The following is a 19,835-nucleotide window of genomic DNA, read 5'->3' on the forward strand; positions in this document are numbered from 1 at the left end:
TATTAATATATAATGTTTTATGTAACCACAATGCTGCTGAGAATTGCAGAATTAGCATTTCACGTCAGAAATTTATGGCATTCGGTGAAGGTTTTTCTGTTTTCTTCGTGCGTAAAATGGAGACGTTGTCGAGGGGAACTAGTTGAAGGCCGGAAATAATTGCGATGAGCACAGTTATTTAATAAATTACGCTCGCCCAATTCTCGTCAAACCAGCAAAGAGGAGAGCGACACGTTTTTTTTTTTTGTTGTAAAAAAACCGTTTGGTGAATTCGCGATGCACTCTCGCAGTGTTTATTTATGCCACATCACAGTATGGTGATGAGAAAGACCAATGAATAAATGAGAACTGCACGCGGCGATACGCTCAGTGAGTCTGACGTTTTTACTTTAAAAGAGACGCAGCACGAGATTTTCCACTCTATTCGGCGGCGTACATATATATTTATTTATGTTCATTGTCACATCATTCAGATCGAGTTCAAAAACTGAAACGGCGTGAAGTGAAGAGTAAAGAGAATATTCATAAACGGAATTGAAAACCAGTTGTTTAACAATTTTTTTTAATGATGCTTGGAATTTAGTTTTCACAATTTGTGCCTCAGATTTAAAAAAAATTTTTTTTTTACAAAATCTAAATTTCAAAATAATTCATCTTGTACTAACATCAGAAAACTACTACGAAATTTACTATCATGTCATTATTATGGATTTGAATCATGGTAGGTATAATATATTTTTGAAATTTCTTTACATATGTCATTTAATAAAAGCACTAAGTTAAATTAAGGCAATAAGTATAAAAAATTTAAATTAGTACATAATAATTAATAATTGTCACAAATATTTAAAATAAATAATATAATATGAAAATCAACAAATTATATTCTAAAATTTATCAAATGTCTTTAAAAAATATTATTTTTTATTAAAATTTTTTAAGGTTATTAACAATAATTATTATATTTTACATCAACTTTCGATGATTCAACTTGTGTGCTATTTTTATTTAATTATTTTTAATGATTCCAGATTTATGATTCCTAATTAACTTTGTTTAGTCTAACAGATGATAAATCTGATGTTAGACAAGCAATATGCACTTGCCTTTCTAAGCAATTAATCACAGCGAGATTAAATCCGGCCGCTGAGAGATTCATCTCCATAACTCAAAACGCTGCTGCTTATCGGAGCTGGCCGCGTAAAGAGCCGCTTTTAAGGTTGATTGTGTGACTGGACGACGTGTATTATTTAGATTTATGCACTCGGCCGGAGATAAATGAATCAGAGGCGAGCCGCGTGGGGCACAATATATAATTTATGTGGCTGCATTTAAAACACGGCGAAATAAATAAATAAATATATATTGAGAGAGAAATGCATTTGTGTGGTGTGTGTGCCGGGCCGGGGTGCACCATAAATCCTGTTTGACAGCAGACACGCCAAAGTGCAGTGCGTGCTGCCGAGAGCAGCCGGACAATGCAGTTCTTATTATTTCTCTCACAATCACTGCTGAGACTGAATATAAATCTTTGTGTGCCAAAATGATCGCTATATAATCGTGCAAATCTTATTTCCAAATTATCTTAATTGATCTATTTATGAATAGGAAAAATGTTCAAGTAATTAAAATTGATTTTACTTTTCTTGCGCAACCAAACTTTTTAGATTGCATTTATTTATTTTAAAGTTTTTTGAATGCAATAAAAGCAATAAATAAAAATTTTTAATTGCAAAATTGAATAAAACTTGAATTTTCTGTTTAGTTTTTCCTTCGATTTGAGAAACATTTCTATGATATTTTAGGCGGGGAGAGGGGGGTGCCAACCAATGAATAAAAAAAAAATTTATATTAAATTTATAATCCAGTAAATTACTCAAGCCAAGAAGCAATATGTGAGAGGAATACACATATATTTCCCTTTTCTGTTTTAAAGTTTTTGTATGGATTGTTTTTAATTTAGTACGAAAATTTAATTTCTTGTCAAAATTAACCAAATTGGCCTGGAGGAGAAACCAAATTTAATTCGACTTAATTGTTTTAATTTGAGCCTTCTCGGCAAAAGAAAGTGTAATTTCAGATGAAACGTACCGGCTAAGCTGCAAAAACATGCGAAATTTCCACAACACTGGCCGCGTGAAAATGCCTCAGGTGATTCCACAATGAACCGAGAGATCTTTCCGTTGTAGTTTCAATTGCAGGCGTTTAGATCCCCGGAAGGAGATTTATTCACTTGAAGATGAAACAACTAATTTACAAGATTATATCAAATGAGATGAAAAGACCAGTGAAAAATTATTGTTGGTTTTTTGTTTTAATTCCTATATTAAGTTTAATTAATTTTATTAATTACTTTCGGACTAGCTGTTAGAAACTTTAGGTGGACTTCAATAAAACTTTTTTAAATATTTTTTACTCTTCATAATTTGGATCTTGTTATGTTGTTAATTTTTATAATCATCGAAAATATGCAAAAAAAATTTCTTCAGAACCTAAATTGGAGAAAATTTATAAAAAAATTTAATTTAATCACCTTTTCAATTTAAAAAACTATTTAAAGTCAAATTATTATTTCATTATAAACTGAAAGTGTAAAATCAAAAGGGAATTCTTTCATGAAAAACATACCTGACGATGTGACGGTGCAAGAATTTTTGCAACTTGACTTTCTTGCCAAACCGCAAACTTCAGAAACCGCACCTCTGCAAGCCGCACCGCACCATTCTATAATGGCAGAGAGGGTGTCGGTTTCTGCTTCTCTACGCACGCAAAAGAGCAATAAAGTAAAAATCTTGGCAGCGAGAAAATTAGCATCCCACACTAATCTGCCGGATGAAGAGTAAGAAAAAGTGAGCGCCGAAATTTTCTCTTGTAAACAAAAAAGAAAAGAAAGGGACAGAAAAAAAGAATACCCACGATTCACATACCTACTTTTTAATTAGACATTTTAACAAATTGCACTGTTTTCGCTAAATTTCCGTTCTTTCTTTTGTTGAATGAAATAAATAAAATAAAATAATTAGATAATAATTGATCCGAGAAGTAGCACTGATTTGAATAAAAATGCAGGTCACGTGGAGCAAAACAAAGCTGCTCAATAATCATTATCACTGCATTGGTGCCCGTTCCCATGAGCGTGTTATAATTATTTTTACGAACATAATTTTAATTGCACGCTTAGCGGCACACTCTTGTTTTTCGCGGCAGGAGAGATGAAAGCCGCCGATATAAAGCAGCAAACCGTGTTTCTCGTTTTCTAACGGCCGTAATATGGGAACTTTTCGGTCGTAAATTACGCTCGGCTTTGTTTTGACCTCGCTCTTCATTTGCATTCTAATTAATATACCCGATGTTTCGTTAAAAATGCTTACATCAACTTAATATTATTTAGAGAATTCAAACTTTCAAAAAACAACAGCAGAAGTTAATAAGGTTCTTCTCAATGTAAACTTCGTTTCAAAAAGAGGTACCAAAGAAAATATTATTTTATGGTACGCATATTTGATTCACAATGCGTGAGAAAAAAATTTGTTCCTAGAATTTTGTTAAATGCAACAATTATACAAAAGGTTTGCGTTGTAATGTGTGATGAATAAGATGCGTGACTGCGTATCGAAAGAATTCAGCACAGAAAGCGAACGTGACTGTGAGCGAAGAGCATTTGAAGAGAGGAACATTTTCAAAGGAAGTTCAACAGAAATGGACTGTAGAGACTCCTTGAAAAATTGAATCAAACGGACAACGAATAAAATACTAAAAAATAGCGGCTTAAGTGCCTTTAATTTTATGATGTAATTATAAATTATTAAATATGATATGCACTTCTTGTTTGTGTTAATTTTAATAATACTTAACAATTTTCCTCTCAAATATTGCTTACAATTCTAAAATTAAGATTATTGCAATTACAAGCTGCTTTATAATTCATATAAACATGTTTGTGAGTTTTTACAACACATAATAAAATAATTTAACCACTAAACATAACATTTAATGTTTGAAATTATTATTTTTTATTACTTAATAAATAGAAAATAAAATAAATAACATAATTTTTATAATTTTTACAGCAAGAGAAAATATTAGCTGATTGTTAATTGATTTGTGTTCATATTTTCCCTATAAAAATTTGAAAGAAAATGTGTTAAAAAAAATTAATAATTTAAGTTTTTATAGCACAGTTGCCCAATTGTTAATGAAATTATAAATTTACTTCAGCGCTGATATTGTGACATCCAATTAATCCAATAATTGAAATTACACAATTATTATATTAATGACATTATATACTTGTAACTCATAATTACATATTATATTCTTTCATCAGATCAGTGATTAATTTTGAACATAATTTGAATTGAAAACATGTCCGTCTTTTACTTTTTTCAGCAACATCTGCTATTAAACCTTTTTCACAACTGCTAGAAAAATATAATTTTAATGCTCCAACTTTATAACTTAATTTTTTATTAAATTAATTACCTTGATAATCTTTAAAACGATTGCACTATTTTAGATAATTTTTTCTGTGGAAAAGCATTTAATTACTCAAGCCTAAAGAGTCTACTTGTTTTTCCAGCATGTTATTTAGTTTCTCAACAGCTGCTTCTGCCGCGATCGGAATTCAGCGCAGACGCTCATGTCTGCGATAATTGTTACAAAGGAGGAGGTAATAATGCAATCCGTTTAATAATGGGGACTGGTTGCTGCTGGTACACAGCAGCATCATCATCGTTATTTGTCGGCCAAGATAATCCGCCGCCGACGAGGTGAAGTGTAAAAGTGTTTGTTTATTGCCGTCTCGGAGCAGCCGTAAAAGTTGAAAAAAGCAGCAGCATTATATATTTGTGTGCCTCGCACATTTCTTCCCCACATAATACACGTCTAATGGGACGACTTGTGCGGCGGCAAAATGCTGGAAAATCGTCCAAAGTAACGAGCGGACGTTGCTCTCGATTTATGGCATTGCGGTGCAGGAATGTGTAGAGAAAATAAAGGAAATTTATTTCGTTTCCAGACTACCGATTTTTATTACTTCCGTCAGTGTACCATATAATTTCGATTTCATTTCTTTCAGGTGCAAAAATTAAATAAATAGGGCTGTGAATAATAAAACAAAAATTAAACTGGAGGTGGCAAAAAAAAAATATTAATCGAACCGGCTTATTATCATTTCTTTGACAAAGCAAGTCGAAAGAAAATTATAGGGTTTTGCTAAATCTTGGCTACAGAACCCAAAATGGAAAATATAAAACCATAAAAATCAATCTACTGATTATCCAATTTAAATGGTTTTAAAAAGCTTAATAAAAATTACAATCTTGTTTGCGATACTCGAAGGTTCTTGAGAAAACGGCTGCTACATTAACTGTTTGTTAAGCTTGGCCTATAAAAATTACATTTTTTTTAATAATTTTGAATTTGAAGGAAATGAATTTAAGGAATTCAAAATATGAATAAATTTAAAATTTAAAAAAATTAAAAAATGTAATATTCTAATATTTATAATTAAAAATAATAATTTTTAATATGGTAATAAAAACAGCTAAATTTTTTAATAATTATTGATTGTCTTAAAATCATAAATTATAATTATGTCATAACTTTATCTCCAACAAGACTCTTGAATAGAATATCTATCAATTTTTTTTTTGTTTGATGCGCATTTGTCAATTTTTAGGGCTGCCGTAAAAAATGAAAATTTGCATATTTTATTGAGAGCAAAGTTGATTACACTCGGCGAATGACTAGTGTTTTTATCGGCGGTAATGGCGTGTCCTGTTCGGGAATCGGTATATTAAATATGCATAAAAATGGCGAGTGTCGCACGATAAAATCGAGAAAAGTGAGAGAGAACGATTCGGTCTGGTGGGACCGGCTTTGCTAGACGTAAAACGGGTGCTGACTGACGTTATTGCCAGCGCCCATCAAGATACATTATTATTATTATTTCTTGGGGCCAAATACGTAATACGGCAGCGCGAGATGATTTGAAAAGAGAGTTCAATCACCCTGCTGTTTTATTGCCTCTCTGAAGTGCACACACAGAAAAAGAAACAAAAAGGCCAATGAAGGAAATGTTGCTGCTCGTCGACGGTTTCGTTTTTCTTTACACAGCCATAAACTGGGACCGCGACTTGCTAATTGAGCAAAAAAGGGTTATGCAAATAAATTGGAAGTGACAAAAAAGAAACAAGATATGAACACAAAGGAAATTGTAGTGTAATAAAATAAAGGCATAAGAATATAAAAATTTTAGTTGACTGCAATTATCTGCTCGATCATAAGCTATTGGTACAATAAAATATAAAAAGAAATTGAAATTATTTTCAATATATTGAAGAATTTAAATGTCTTATTTTACTAAATATAAATTTAGGTATTTAAAAATAATTTGTTGAATAGAATTTAAAATGAAGCGTAAAAATCAATTCAACCGAGCCAAAAAAGATGTATATAGATCACAGTTAATTATTTTAATAAATTGGTTTGTACTTTGCAGTTGTAAATTAAAATGTTTAATAAACAATAATATGGAACTGTTACATTGGAACACGATATAAAGTTTAATAATTTTTGTTTTAAGTTTGATCGACTTTAAAATTGACGCAACTGATTACAATAATTTTTAATTGGATAAATTATTTTTAGATTACAACACGACAATGAATCAAACTCAAATGATAAATGCTCTGTCTGAACAGACAAATATTGTTGTGACACGCTCGCAATTAAAAAAGGTCAGGCCAAGAGTTAATTCCGTTTAGAAACAATTAACATGCCCATCAATCGCCAGATTGGCCATTTTTTGCTGCCAACAAGGCTCCCCAAGGGCCCGACACGAGCATTATTATTAATATGCTGTTGGCAGAGGTGAGTGACTTATTAGTCGGCACCGTACTTTACAATATTGTTCCGACCGTCAATTTAACGAGGCATCTTTTTCTTCATATTAAATGCAAATGTGCCTCTTTTCGAACAGAGCGCTTATCAAGGTTGCAATCGCAAATTTAATTTACATTGTGTTATTATATTGCTGGGAACTCTCACCACCGACGCTGACTGAGTTCATTATTCTTCCTCCCAACAGAGGTAAACAAAATACCTTCCTTGTATACATCGGTCCGCATTTTAAACTAAAATGCCGTAATAATGGCCGAATTCACTTTACTCCTGAAGTGCAGCTTTAATCTAAAAATATAATGGAGAGCGACAGAGGAAAAGTGAAAAGAGAAGCGCCTCTCCCATTAACTAAATCACCTCTAATATTTTTTAGCTGAAAAACGTATATTTTTTTACAAATAATAATTATCTCCGGCCAATTTTCTCCAAAAATAGAAAAAAAAATATTCTAATTAGTGTAAATAAATAAAAACGAAAGAAGTCCCGTTGCTAATTTTGCTCATCCGCAATGCTCTCTTCCCTTTTTTTTATGAACTGCTTCATCTCGAGCCGAAGTGTTTTTGGGAGGTAAATTTGGGCTGAACACGCGATATCATGCATGTAGCGCATTTTTTTCTTCCTAACTCAATTACGGCGCACATGCAATCATCGCGAGCCGAACGATTTATTAATTGCACGTACACACGTGGAGCATCTCTTGGATGTAACAATGGCCAACTGTAAAGTCTTGACACTTTTTTTACCATAGTTCGATCTATATATGTGTATAATTAAAGCATTGTGCTAAACTCGCCGTTCGATATTGTTTGCATGTTGTGAGACTTCTCAGCAGTCACTCATTAAAAAATTCCGAATAGAGCTCGCGATGCAAAAATTGCCATTTTGCATGATGAGAGAAAAACGCGACCGTGTTCTTCTTTTATTGCCTCTCTCAAGCAAGTCAGTCATTATCGCGCGCACAAGAGAGATGATGTGTGTGTGGTACCCGGTTCGATTCAGGTGCAATGCACTCTATGAGGCCCAATACAAAAGCCGTTAATAATTTTTTTGCACTCGCGCACATTCGATCGGACCATAGATAAAGCGAAAATTACCGTCGGCCTGATTGATTTGTAAGTGCGCGCTGAAAGGGAGAATGGGCGGAAATTATGGCGCCACGCTGAGCTCGAAGAAAATAAATCTCATTCTTGCGGCGAAAGAGAAATTCTTTGAGCATGCTTAATGAACCCTGATTTAATATAAAATAAGAGAAAAAAGGGTTGTTAATTTGGCCACACGCCAAACACTCATTTATCAAACCATATAGAATTAAAAAAGACGAAATGAAGAATTATTTGATCAAAACTGTGAATAATTGGTTATGGAAATATATGATATTTATAATTATAACATCTACCAGTGCGTCCTACTGCGGTCCGCTAGATCAGTTAGCTGTAAACTAAGTAAATCTTGCTGTTAGCTTGTGTCGTAATTGATATTTATAATGTGTAAACAATATAATTTAATTAAAATATGATATGATAACAAAACTAATATCAAGGTTTTTTCTTTTATTATTGTAAAAATTTGTTATTTAAAGCGTTAAATATTTAACTATTATTTTAATTAACAAAATATATAAATAATTTTAAATAAATAGGCTGATAAAAAAATTACAAATGATATCATAATATGTAACTAAATTTTATATTAACAATTAAAAACCAATTCTAGATCATGGAATCAAAGTGTTGATTAAATTTTGTAATCTCTAACGGAAGACTTTAAGAAGAATTGTTCTAATTAATTGAAGAAAAAGGGGATAAAATTTATTTCTTTCAATATTTAAATCTATCCAATTTTCAGACGCCTCTCACCCATTTCTGAAAACGTTTAATTATTCGGTACAATGCAAGCTTTAATTTATTTTTCCTATTGGATGTAAAAAGAACTGCCCTAACTGATGTGGACAAACAGGAGCATATTTTTTGAGAGCATAATTTAAACGTGAAAGCAAGCAACATTTTCCTTCAAAAGTTTAATTTATGGAACATTTATTTTTGAAATCTCTTGGGAAAAGTTTTTTACTTTAGATTCTTCAAATTGCTGCGTATAAAATTATTAATTAATAAAAAAAATCAGTTAAAAGCTCGCAAGGAGTGCTTCAATGGTCATTTTAATGTCTTCAGAGAGTCTGTTAAAATTCCATTCCGGGTTTTTAATGCGAAGTTCAAAGTACTAAAAAGTTCAGCTCTTTTCAGAGTTCCCACAAAAGGCGATCGAGTTGAAAAGCACCTCGACGAAAAATTTATTTCAAAAGGGTTTGAAAATAGCTGTAAATCCACAGAGATTCAATTCAAACTTCTTATAATTGCACTGTTGGTGCTGCGAGAAAAGAAGACGCACACAATATGAATCCGTGTGGAAAGTGTCTATTTATTGTGCATTGAGAAATTCGCCGACGCGACGACATGCAATCCCCGTTAAAATCATTTCACATCAATCACGACGCGACGCATCTCGCAGTTCTCACACCGCCGCGCATCATTTGACAACAATGCGCTCATTGTTGCCCGGCCATGAGAGAGATATTTATGTACGCTCATTGTGTAACAGATCATTTTCATCTCTCACGTAATCTTCACGACTAGATGAAAAAGAAGGCGCGGGGAAAGAAATTTGTAATTGCATCTAGAAGAAATTATTGCAGACGAGAGACACTTCTTATGAAAATTTTGTATAAACGGTCATGCTGCGTTTCACCCGAGATGCTTTGCGTCAGATGCGTGTCAGTGTTTGTTTGGCGTAACTTGAAATTAGAAGAGTAGCTGTAAAATAAATATAAATGTATGTTACTGAAGAAAAAGTAAAAAAATGGTAAAAATAAAAATTTATATGTTTTAAATTAAATTTGCAAAACTAAACTAAAATTTTGCAAATGGCATCACAAAAGTGAAGAACAACAAAAATTGAATTAAACTGTAAGCACCATATTATACAGTCGGTGAGATATCCATCCATTTTTAAAATTGCGCTCATTTTTGTTACTAAAAAAGTTAAATTTTATTTTAAATGGATCACGGCTGGAAAGGAAAAAATTCGTTTACAGTAATACGTGCACGATAATACAGAGTTCGCATTAATTTAATACTTATTGTAGAAGAAATTCCAATTTTGATAGTTGGCTTGTCAAAGATTGAAATTTTTAATTTTATGATTTTGTGCGATCTACCGGGCTTTTCTTCATTAAGTAGATAGTATTAATTAATCATACTGTGGAATTCAATTGGTTTCACGAGATTTAATAAATGAATATATTAAGATGGTCTAAGCAAGCTAATATTATTATTTTATAATGATTATGAATAACCATGTGATGTACCAGAATTTTTATTTATTCTTAAAATTAAGTTGCACTTATAACAAAGAAAATTGTTTAAAAAAAACATACAAAATTAAAATATTTACATAATAATAAGAAAATCATTTATGTAATTTATAATAATTTTGCTTGTTAACTGCTTTTTAATATATTTAACAATCTCAAAATTGTCAAAATTAAAAAAAACTTTTTATTTAATTTTAATTTATAGATACATGTTATTATTATAATTTTTTTTTAGCAAAATAGCATCATTGTCAAAACCAAGACTTTTTAATCTTAAAAAAATTATTAAGCCCGTAGCAATGCAAAAGGCCAAACAAGCCGGTATAAATTATGGAGCAGCTAATTGCGGGCGACAGTTTCCCACAGTGATCTGCCATACCGAGATATAAAAACTTTTTTTGCCGCACTCTCTCGGCGCACACCTCGCTTTACTTTCGGAAACACACGCGCGTTAAAAGCGAGCGAAAATAACCATAAGAGGACCAGTTATTGCCGAGAACGACGACTTTGCACCTTGGGAGATTTTCGTGGCTGGTCACATCAGGGATGCTGCTTTTCATGAGAACCGCGGGAGGAATGGACCAGAGCGAAGTACCGTTACAGCCACGCTCTTCGGAGCCTCGCGCGCGGCTGGTGTCGCGTCCAGAGCATCCCTTTTTTTCGTTAAAAGACCGAAAGCGCCTTTTTCCCGAGAAGTGCGTGTGACAAAAAAGCAAATCTCGAGTTCATTGATTATTCTCGTGGGAAGAATTTCGATGTGAAAGAAAACGACGTCAACAATGCTTTCTTAACAATAGACTGGTGAAAAAATCACTTTTTCTCTTCAAAAAGGTGAATTGTTTATATCAATTTTATATGGATGAAAAATCTCAAATAAAATGTATTTCCATTAATTGAGAGATTTGTTTCTATTCTATAAAAGAAAACACATAATGAAGAAAATTTTCATTTGATTTCTGTTAATTCCAAAATTTATTACAGGTTATATCCGATTGCTTTAATTAAATGAAAGATTATCAAATTATCAATAAAAAAACCATTGCATTTGAAAATTCTAATTTTAAAAGAAAAACACATTTCTAGGAAAAATTAACCCGAAAAAATATATATAGTGAAATAAGCATAAACATAGATTTGAGAATTAAAATAAACACGAAATTGTTCAGTCAGAGAATTATTTATAAAGAAGGGGAAAATAATTGATAAATATTTTTATTCCTGCTTCATTCAATAAAAAATATTAGAAAAACTCATTTTAACTTACTAAATTTCGAATTAAAATGATATTATTTTTATTTAATATAATATGTTTTGAAACAAAAAATTGTAAATCCTTGTTTGCTTTCCTTTATAATTTTCTACTTCCTCTTGAATGAGTGAAGGTGACAAATTTAGAAACTTTGAAAGTTTTCCAAAAAGTGACAAAGAAAACTACGAGAATTTTTCACAATAATTTATCTCCTGAACTGCTGAGAGAAAGTTGAGCTTGTTTGTTTCCGTGCATCTCATCAAACTCGGTTTTTATGCAGTCACTCGGGGATTTTTATTAACAAAGCGCGCCTCGTGTGACAGCGAAATGACATAATTAGACGGAGGATGTAACCCAATGATGGCCGTAAAACCGGTAATTAATGTCTCTATGGTGCTCCCAAATTTCATGCGCTCTCGGAAGAGAAAGAAAGAAAGAGTTATTGAAAGTGTAAGACGCTCTGACTCTAATTACACCGCGCCTGGCTTAATTTACGCCTCTTCTCGAATTCACTTCCAAAAAAACAAGATACACCCGTGTTACCATAACTGCTGGTAATTTGATATTGAATTTATGTAAATGTGAGACATCTTTCGATAGAGATATCTGTGCCAAGGATTATCTTTGAAAATCTGGTATTCATCCTCAGAATCGGATTATTATTTCATTGTCAGCAGCGACGCTTCAAATCTCAGGAGATTTCACAATCAAAATTTTCAAATTTTTAATTAATAATTTAAAAATAATATACTTCTAAAATACGTTTATTTTTTAAAGCTCAACAAATCTCTTTTTATGTTGAATTTTCATTTTATCTGGTATTTGATATTATTTTCTGCAATAAAACAAACTATGATGTGAATAAAAAAGGAAATCCCACTCGAGTGTAAAAATTTAATGAGAATATGTAAAGAAAAAAACGCCATCTCACTACAATAATGAGTTAATTTAAATATTTTTACTGTGGCAAAGTTAGTCAGGTGCAAACATATATTTTAATCATCATCCAAGGGCCATTAATCGACGCTTAATTTAGGAGTTCGCTCGTTTTGAACATCATACGGATGCGAAATTAGCTCAATCAGGAACAAAATCTACTACGAGAACCGTAAAAAATTGCTTAGGAAGAGCAATAAAAAAATAATCGGTGTGCAAAAATCAGAAGCCGCGGTTGATTTGCAAAGAAAATGCTTGGAAACGGACCATAAAGTCGGGAGTACCGCTAGTCGAGGTCTCTCCCTGGAATCGGAGAGTGTTTTGCATAATTCATAAATAATAACTCGACGTTCGCGGACAATTATCATCGAGAGTAGTGAGCAGCCATAAAACGTCTGAGAGTCACGACCGGAGAGTGCAAGTAAAAAGAAAACAGAGGAATCCGGCCGCAAACGAAAAAAATCCACTTTCATTGCCAATGTTAATAACCTCGGCGGTTTTTACAACCGGCTCCATTGTCGCGCCCTAGGGCCTTTCTCTCGTAATAATATGCAGATCGGTGAGGAAAATAATAATCAAATATTAATGGAAAAAAATGAGAAGGAAGGTATCGCGTCGTCCCGTTATGTAATGAGAGGAAAAAAACTCGTTATAATTACCGCGGGTCCGAAACGAGACGGAGAGTTAATGGTCCGCGCAATAGTAATCACGGCGCGGCGCGGCGCTCCGGGCCACCTTCTTAAACTAACTCAACACTCACCCAAGACTCATCAGCAGAGCAGAAAGTGAAGCTGGCGCGCTTTGTTCTCCAACAGACGAGAGGTGGGTCTCATTAAATCATCTTGAGTGACTCACTCCGCCGAGACAATGGGACAGCATCCTCGTGCGGCTCTCGGCACCACACAACGGCTGAAACACAACAAAATCGTCAACTCAAATATTGCGCCAATAATCACCCACGTTAAGCCATGTCGCCTTTGCAATACACGGCGAAAATTATTGTGTGGGGAAATATTTTAAACAATAATAAAAAGCACAATGATTCAGAGACGTGCAGTTATTTATGCACCTGTTTGTCAACCTCCGATTTCTGCATTGTTTTCAATTCAGTCTGATGATCAAATCATTATTATTATAATCAATTTAATAAATTTCTCAAAACAATGGCTTCAATTTGAGGCGAAAAAGTTCTAAGTTAAGTCAATTTTAATAATAATGTGGTTCTAAATTTAAAATTAAACACACACGGTTTATATTTGAAAAATAATGAAAATATTTTCTTTTTTTAAGCAAAGTCTAATGAATTTTTTCCTGTGGCTTATATAAAAGACAAAATTCGTAGAATTAATAGTCTAAAAAGTAGAGTTTGAATTAAATTCAAGTTTTCCAAACATTTAAACCAAATTTGTAAATAATAGTCACAATTGTTCAGTCAATAAAACAGTTCTTATAAAAAATTGAGACAGCACAGTTTTTATAGGCTTGGATAATATAAATCAAAATGACTCAATTTGAAAGAAGCTAATAAAAAAGGCACTTTTTACAACAACAAGATCATCTATATAATTATATGCCCACCAGAGTGCAAATAAATGGCTTCTGTTTTTCTTTTTTTTTCAAGTTATGCAATAACTACAAAGAATCGCAAACATTAAACTACATTAAATTCATCTTGGTAGTTATTTAAATACGATAGCAAGCAATTGAAATAAAGCTAAACCTTAAGAATAAATTTTTGTATGCTGTCATTAAGATAGTAAAAAAATTAAGGATTTTGTAAAAAAAAATCATAACTGAACTATTTATAATGAGATTAATTATTTTTCAAATTTTTAATTGGACTAAAATTTTGATATGCTAAGAAAATCACTGAAATGTTGGATATTAACAAAACAGGCAGAGCCATAGCCTGCGGTAGGAATAAAAAATTTAATGCCACTTCTTCATATGTGGTCTGCGAAAAAAGTGAAAAATTTAACATCTCTTACGTTATAAAGCAACAGTTTAAGAACATCTATAATATAACTTGAAATATCTGCAGGGCGCGTGTAAAGTTTGACATTTGCGTCGCTAACTTTTTCTTCAATTGGCTTGCATCGATTATGTAAATATATACGAAAGGGCAATTTTCGGCAATTTCAAGCTCATCAAGAAATTAAACAATAAATCTGCTGTAAATGTCGGCACGCAATCAACTCGTAAATCTGCAGCATATAAAAAAGATGATTGTAAAACAAGACGAAGAAAGGTGAGTTGTTGAGCAGTGACCCTTTGAGTATATAGCGTGGGGATAAAAAAAAATTGTACAGGAGCAGCCGAGAGTAAAAGCAGGAGTCTCTCGAAGGGGGCAATTTATCACACATCAACACGCAGTATTTGCTTTCAATCACACGAAAGAGAAAAAGGGAAATGATCGTTTTTCCCATGGCAGCTCCGAGGCGTAATGCTCACGTAATCATTTCTACTGGAGACGTAAACTTGCATTCAGGAATTCTTCAACAATTAATCGCCTTTGGGGTCGTGGAAAAAAGCCACTTTATTCCTCGGCCCAAACTAGCAATTTGCTGAACAATTCTAGAGTTTTTAAATTGACGTTTGAAAGTAATTTGTTCTGACGGGTTTCTTTGGGTAGCGACTTTTCTCGTGTTCGGCAAATTGCTGAAGAATTTTAAATGGTCGCTGAATTACATGTACATTGAGACGATTTTCTCAGAATTCCTTCCTCATTTGATTCACCATTCAAAAATTTAAAACAACTTAAAGAAAAAAAATTAAACTCTCGCACTTTCTCATCAATGTGAATCACACATTTTCCATTTAAGGAGCAAGGAAGAGCATGTTTTAATAAATTTTAGCATATTTGAATTAAAACTTGACTTTGTCTTGATGAGAATTAATCTGTCAAAAATTCATACATTAAATTTTTTCAAAGCTTTCCTTTAAAATTAATGAAAACCTAATTTGTAAATATAAATTTTGAACAAAATAATTAATTTATTAGAACTTAAATTTAAAAAAAAAATTCAAAAATTAGATAAAATTTCTGTGTTTGAGGTTCAATATTGAAATTCTGTTACGAAAATGAATCAATTTTCTTCCCTCCGACTTATGCAATTCAGAATTTGATTGCAAGTCTCTCTTTCTGTGGGAAAATTGTATATTCTCTTGCACTTGGAAAACTGCTCAAATTGGCTCTACTCGTCCGGCAAATTTACAGCCGATCGAGCGTGATTCGATTTCGCCTCAAATTATATTGTTTCGTATTTTTTATTGTTTGTAGATTCTTCACAGACGCCGTAATTCGCAGTCCGCATTTGGGCATAGGAGGATCTCGCGTCAGTGTTGGAAAGATTCACACTGTAATTTTGCACTCGGCGATATTGCTTTCATGATTAATCGGGCCAGAGACGACAGCCACGAAAATTAAAAATTGAAAAATACCTCCCAAGTCGGTTAACTGTATCATTCGGAATATTATTGCGTTTCATTCTAACTCATGCTGGCAATGAGAGATAATCACGAAAATTTATAGTAGAAATTAAAAAATGGTTACTGGGCATCACGATCTGTGTGTGTTTGTATGAATAAGCCGACCTTACCTTGCTGCATTATTTTTAATTTCTAACCGCCATAAATTGTCAATTATCAGATATTCTACCATTTCTCGTCATGAGAGTGAGAACCGTAAAATTACACAAGTGGCAGAGATTTCGGTAATCCTATCTTGACGTAAGACGGGATTTTTTCATCTTCTTATTTCCGAGAGAGAGGCGGATTTTCGGCCAGGTGCAAGTGAGTTCATGCCTCGTCCCGCCAATTTTCTGGCTGGACCCGAATAATTTCCGAGTACACGATTCAAAATTGTTTGGGGACGCCGGCAAGCATGATTGCAGCAGCAGCGACGCACGATGGCCGACCAGATTTGGTCCCCCTATGTAATTTTGTGCACCAGCAACCGAATGATGATTGCCTTTAATTTGCATTCAGTTTTCAAGGCTCGCTTCCCAGAAGGAAAAACATAATGCGTCGTGCTTTTGAAATTGTATCATAAGAAAGAGAGATATTTACAGAGTAATCATAAATATAAATATTTTTTGCAAGTCTTCTGACATTTATTATTATTACTTTTTTTCTTTTTTTTTTTTCAAATGTTTAAACTTATTTGTTTTAATCTTGAATACACATAAATATGAATTTTATTACATTTTTTAATTTTCGGAAGAAAAATCAAACTTATTTTTGCGCCATAAGAATTTAACCCTTTACTAACAATTTAGAGTAAAGGGTTAAAGGTCCAGCTGAGGCATATTTCTAATTTGGCCGCTTTCATGCAAAAATAACAGAAAATTTCTGAAATAATATAAATACAACATAGTTAAAAGTAATTTTAAATGGACAGTTGAGGTGAAGTCTTCAAGAAAATGTTAACATTCATAATTTCAAACTTTTAAGTGTCTTTAATAATTTATTTTTTTATTATTGTTTTGAATATAACTATAATTTGTCAAGTTATCTCCGCTTTTGTATTCAAGGAACAATAATAATACTTGTTGAGACCTTCAATATGAATGAAATAATTAAATTCTTTTTAATGATTTATTTTTATAAAAAGTTTTTAATATTTTAAAAAAAAAAATAATTTATAAAGAACTGAAGCTAATATATGTTTTTCTAAACTTCTTCAATTTATAATAAATTTAAACACATATAAAAGAAAAAATTCTGTGGCTAAAAAATTTTTTTTTAACCAATATGAGATCGAACTTAATTTCTTTTATAAACACATTTTCTGGTATAAAACCGGAAAATATTCATTTACTTGCAGTTAAATGTTGAAAAACGAATAATTTCTGATGGGAAAAAGGCTTATGATAAGACAATCCGAGACAATCTATGATTTTTAAAACTAAATTTGAGCTTTAAATGAACAAAATATGCTTTTTTTATTCGCAGTCAATATAAATTTTAAACCAACGCTGCTGGTGCAAATTTCATCACCTCGGCGTTAAGTTTTCACATTTCATCTCCTTCCTGTTCTGACGGCTCACTCGATATCCAATCCGATGCGTGTAAAATTTTATTTTAGGTGCAAAGCAACGCGTTGGTCGGCTTTTCTGCATCGTGATATTCAAGACGCAAGGTTATTGCGACGGGCAAAAAATCGGGACTCAATTTGTAATTGGAACTTTTTAATGTCATCCCCTCGTCAAAAGCGGCCAAAAAAGTGGCAGTCCTTCTTGCCGTTTATTTAAATTTTGACAAAAGGACGCAAAACAATGGGACATCAAGGCCGCCATAAATTGTTTTCCCGGGCCGCACACTCGCGCCGCGCGATACAATTTTTCGCGACTACTTTTTGCCGCAACAAGCCGAGGCAGCTGCGCCGCCAGTTCCGCGTTCGACTTTTATATGTGTTATGGACATTGTCCTGTTTTATTTTACGGCCCGTGGACGTGCCGACGAAATTAAGTGATTAATTAGCCGCGCAAAATCACCGCAAATGGGCTCTCAGTTCGTTGACTTTGATTATTATTTTTTTCCGTCTTGTATATTTTAATTTCGACAGGTGCAAAAATAAAAATACGAAGAAAAAAAATCGTTCAACAATGCAGTGGACTTGTACGTAGAAACAATGAGGAGATGCGCTCGCTCGCGGTAATTATTTTGCTCGAAATACAAAACATGGTCTCGGCGAGGCAATTATTAAATTGCTCCTTTCTTCGCTCGCCGCTCTCGTCTCGCGGCAAAGGTGATTACCAAGAAAAATCAATTTATCAAAAACGTTTTGCTCTCGTGGAGAGAGAGAAAGAGCAAATTGCCCTTTTTCCATCGAGTATTGTTCGTGCTCGCCGCCTGCAAATTCGACAATCACGACTGCGCCAGTTTAATTGTTTTAGAGATATTTTTGTAGTAATGGTTGTGCGGGTAATTACAAGAGAAGACACGCGCTTCAATTTGCTCGTCACACAGATGCTCGTTGCAGGTTTTAATTCACTTAAAAATCAAGGTGAAACAGAATTAAAAACTTAAATGGTTGATGCCATTGCAGTTAAAATTGTTAAATTTTTATTATTAAACAAACCTCTTTATGTTTTCTGGGTAGCCATATAGATAAAAACTGAAAAATTTAATGAATTTAATTTCGTTTTAAACTATATTTTCTTTTTAATTTCATCTGGATTTGAGTTTGAATATTAGTTCATATTTAGGGGATTTATGATTGATTCATTTTAAATTATAATATTTTAAGCTAAATATTACGTTTTTCTTTTGAAACTTTAAAGTAAACTTATTAAAAAAGAAGACAAAGGATTGAAAAAATTGTCTTAACATGAGGTTTGCTGATTTAATTAAAAAATAATGTGAGAAAACCCTTGTCACGAACAACCTTAATTAAAATTTGGTCATCAATTTTCAAAAGACATTCATTTAGAAATCAGATTTAATTTAATTGATAAATGCAAAAGCGCTGTCAATTATTCTCGAAATTCCAACGCCGGCCGCGCGCGGATGCGAACAAAAAGCTGACATTCGCGAACGGCGCAAAATTCAAGCGACATTCCAGCGTAAAGTAGCGACTGCCCGGCTTTGACCGGTTTTGCTTTCCGCCGAATATTTATCCGCGCACGGCCGAGAAGCGAGATTAAAAAAGTATTTTTATTTCCAGGTAAGAAGCAAGTGTGCCCGCGTCTGCGGCAAGTCTAGGAGCCTTTTTTCGTCAGAGAAGCGCGAGATGGGAATAATTGAAATTCACTCTTGGCCGCGTCCGCTGGAATGTGTTATAGAAAAATTCAATTACAGCACTTTGTAAATCGCGGGCGTTTGTGTATGGTTAAATTGTTTCCCTCTTGTGTGCTTGTCTCGCGCAAACTCGGTCTACGCTGACAGTGAAATGAACAAGAAGCTGTGATCCCCAATTTGTGCATTCCGCTTACTTTTTGCAACGATTTTCTGAATTTTTTTTAACGCTTTCTGCTACAAAAAGATCATAAAGAGAGCAATTTTTTTGCAAGAATATTGCATTGGTAATCGGAGGTTTTCTAAAATATGTAAATGATTTTGTTTCGTTGAAAGATTTTTATTATAATAAATGTAAAAATTCTATTCCATGGAATATTGGTGCTCCTAACGTAGCTATATATTGAATTCTTCTATAAATATAATTATGAAATATTGCAATAATATTTAATGCGTTATATGTCTTATTAAATTATTCATAAATTTTATAACACGAAATACCACGTGTTGATAATTAACGCATGTTAAAATTGATCATCCTGTTTATGGTGCGTAGAGGGCATTATATTAATAACATATTTAACAAATATTTTAAAACATTTGGCTATCTCGTTCGACTATTCAAAATTAAAAAATAATTTT

The 19,835-nt window shown here is 32.9% G+C and overlaps 1 protein-coding gene across 2 annotated transcripts in view; it reads right to left on the reverse strand.

Annotated features, from left to right (window-relative positions):
• LOC132199980 (uncharacterized) overlaps window positions 1–19,835 on the reverse strand; it is a 50,265-nt gene that overhangs the window by 14,152 nt on the left and 16,278 nt on the right. For both annotated transcript variants that reach the window (XM_059625115.1, XM_059625114.1), the window contains exon 2: window positions 13,216–13,364. The gene's annotated coding sequence lies outside the window, so the exon portion shown is untranslated. The remainder of the gene's footprint in view (window positions 1–13,215; window positions 13,365–19,835) is intronic.

The sequence above is a fragment of the Neocloeon triangulifer genome, unplaced genomic scaffold (genome assembly GCF_031216515.1).
Source record: "Neocloeon triangulifer isolate White Clay Creek 2 clone unplaced genomic scaffold, ASM3121651v1 ptg000014l, whole genome shotgun sequence".
In the NCBI taxonomy this organism is placed as follows: Eukaryota; Metazoa; Arthropoda; class Insecta; order Ephemeroptera; family Baetidae; genus Neocloeon; species Neocloeon triangulifer.